This window comes from Triticum urartu, unplaced genomic scaffold (genome assembly GCF_003073215.2).
Source record: "Triticum urartu cultivar G1812 unplaced genomic scaffold, Tu2.1 TuUngrouped_contig_279, whole genome shotgun sequence".
Classification (NCBI taxonomy): domain Eukaryota; kingdom Viridiplantae; phylum Streptophyta; class Magnoliopsida; order Poales; family Poaceae; genus Triticum; species Triticum urartu.
The window spans coordinates 31,322-34,305 of NW_024113286.1; the positions used below are offsets into that span (position 1 = coordinate 31,322).

At 48.7% G+C, this 2,984-nt stretch overlaps 1 pseudogene; it reads right to left on the minus strand.

Annotated features, from left to right (window-relative positions):
* Positions 1 to 788: 788 nt before the first annotated feature.
* LOC125527059 lies at positions 789 to 930 on the minus strand (annotated as a pseudogene).
* Between the last annotated feature and the right edge of the window lie 2,054 nt (positions 931 to 2,984).

The following is a 2,984-nucleotide window of genomic DNA, read 5'->3' on the forward strand; positions in this document are numbered from 1 at the left end:
ATGCCCTAGCCGACTGTGCCACCTTTCAACAGACAGTTTATTTGCACCAAACGCTTGCTTGCTTGAGCTAAGGGGAGCCGATGATACGGGGTAGAGACCTTGCCTACACCTGCCGCACAGAAGGGTTTTCCTCGTTCCCTGTTCCTTGACGAGAAAAAAAGTTGGGTGAACTTCAAGGAAAGTATGATTATCAGTGGATAAGCGATGGGCGGAGATAAGGTTTTTGGCGGCATCGGGCACATGCAAGATGTTCTTAAGATGAAGATCACGAGTAGGGGTACGAACGGTAGTGTGACCAATATGACTAATTTCCATACCTTCTCCGTTTGCAGTGTGGACTTGATCGTTGTCGTGGTACTTGTTGTGGACGATCAACTTGTCGAGTTCGCTGGTGATGTGATCGGTGGCGCCAGTGTCCAGATACCAGTTGGTATCCACTCCATAGGACGAGGTTATGGCAGATCTAGCGCTCTTCTCGTTCTTGGTGTATGAGATGTCGAAGCGCCGGTAGCATTTGAGGGCGGTGTGATTCGGCCTCTTGCAGATCTGGCAGACGACCTCAGGAAGATCATCGGCTCCTCCGTTGCTGTTGCCGTTGTCACGGCCTCCATTGCCACGACCACCGCCTCCATTGCCACGACCTCTGTTGCCGCGGCCACCTCCTCCATTGCCGCGGCCACCGTTGCCGCGGCCACCTCCACCGCGGCCAAAGCCACCGCGACCACGAGAGATAGTGTTGGCGGAGGACTGGGAGGAGTGGTTTCCACCTTCGAACATAGCAAGACGCTTTTCAAAACTGATCAACTGAGAGTAAAGTTCAGCTACCTTGATTGGTTCAGTCCTCGAGGCGCAGATGGACAAGACAAACGAGATGTAATCGTAGTCTAGTCCGGCGAGGATGTAGGAGACCATGTCATCATCGTCGAGCAGCTTGCCTGCTGAAGCCATCTCGTCGCCCAGCGCTTTCATGCGCCCGATGTAGTCGGCGATGGTCGCGGTGCCCTTTTTGGTGGTGGAGAGGGCGATCCGCGTGTTGACGATGTTGGCCTGCGTATGGGAGAGGAACATCTCCCTGATGGCGGTCCATGCCGCGGCGGCCTTGGTGCAGTAGGCGACTTGGATCATCACAGGTGGCGAGATCGAGTTGAAGATGAAGCTGAGCACCTGCGAGTCTTGCGCCATGGTGACAAGATACTCCGGGTTTGGCACATCTGTCGGCTTGCCGTCTTTATCGGCGAGCTTGGGCTCTGGGAACGGGTGATCAGGGTTGAGGAGATCGATCAGCTGTGCTCCGCGGATGGTGGCTAGGGCTTGCGCGCGCCAGACCAGGTAGTTTCCCCGGTGCATCTTGTCAGCGATGGGAATGAGGGCAAAAGCGGCGGCGACGGCGGAGCTGGAGCTAGCCATGACTAGGTTTGGATGTTGGAGAGGAAGTTGGCTCTGAATACCATGAAAGATTGGATGAAGCGTATGCCTCTAGCAGGGACGCGTTGCATGTTATATAGGCAAAGAGATTTACAAGATTTGGTAGTTGGTTATGTTGGATTGATCATCAAGAAAGAAATACAAGATGAGGATGAATCCTAACAACCACAACTATCGGTTACAACACCATGCAACACGCTAGCCTATCGGACGTACCAGGCGTATATACAGTTTATATTTATACCGTATATACATGTTACAATGTATTCTAACAAGCGTGAGCAAAAATGGGTACTTGTTAGGTCGGTTGTGTCATGTCTATAGATATGATGCTCCCCTGTTGTACGATGTTAGGTCGGTTGTGTCATGTCTATAGATATGATGCTCCCCTGTTGTACGAGTGACAGAGAGATTGTGATGTGATGGAAGAGCGGACTGAATTTGATGCTCCCCTGATCCTTGCGCAGACCTTTCCACCCTCGGGCTTGGTAGATACTTCCTTCATATCAAAATATAAGAAGCATTTTGAAGCTATCATGGACTCTAAAAACATTTTATAAAAAGTTACAGAGGGAGTATTAAACTAGGAGTAACACATATATCATACAAATGTGATTCATAAAAATGGCTAATATGTCACTCTAATTTTGTAAACACACAACATAAATCCGGAATAAAAAACTAATATCTTACTCTACCTAGTTTGCATACTACAAACTGTAGAAAATACTTGGATCACTACAAAATTTCTATGTTGTTTGGTTGTTTTGATCTGATCCTCATAGAGGTCTATGTACTATGGAGTACAATTTTTGCAACAACAAAAAATATCGAGTACAATGGAGGAGAGAGAATTGGAGTACAACACATGGTTGCTCAAACCAATTATATATCTTTATCTCTAAAATTCCCACTCAGTTGTGAAGCCGTGAAGCGAACAATTGTGATTGAATTTGAAGTCTTGCACACACATCGTCTTCTCGGCTTCGCCATCAATCACTTGCGTCTCTAATGGGTCGGCACCTAGGGCGGTAACCATGTCGCCTTCGGGTGCCTTACATGTCTCCGTTCTACGCCCCCCCCCCCCCCCCCCCCCCCCCCCCCCCCCCCCCCCCCGCGCGCCCACGCGCAGTCACAACGCAAGTGACGATGCAAACGTTATTGACGGGAGTTGTTGCCGATATGTGTAGCTCTAGATTTAGTTTTGTATGTCAATGTTGAGGTATGATGATTCAGCCATGGTTAGTTATGGTCGATGGTGTAGTCGTAGTTGAAGGCATTGCAGCAGTGTGTCAATGATGATGCATCGCTTCAAGGCGTCCCTCCTGGCAACGAAGTGTCGATGTCCTTTCATACTAGAGAAGTTGATGAAAAAATATATCTCTTTCTACACCAGCTTGGCATGTGGATGGTGCATGCTAGGATAGCTTCTCATAGATCCATGTACTCGATGAAGATTATTTTTTAACAATGGGACATGGCAGTAAAACTTGATGGCGATGGTTTGGCTTCGTGGAGATGTTGATGCAGATGTTCTCGATGCACTAGGCCAATGTAGA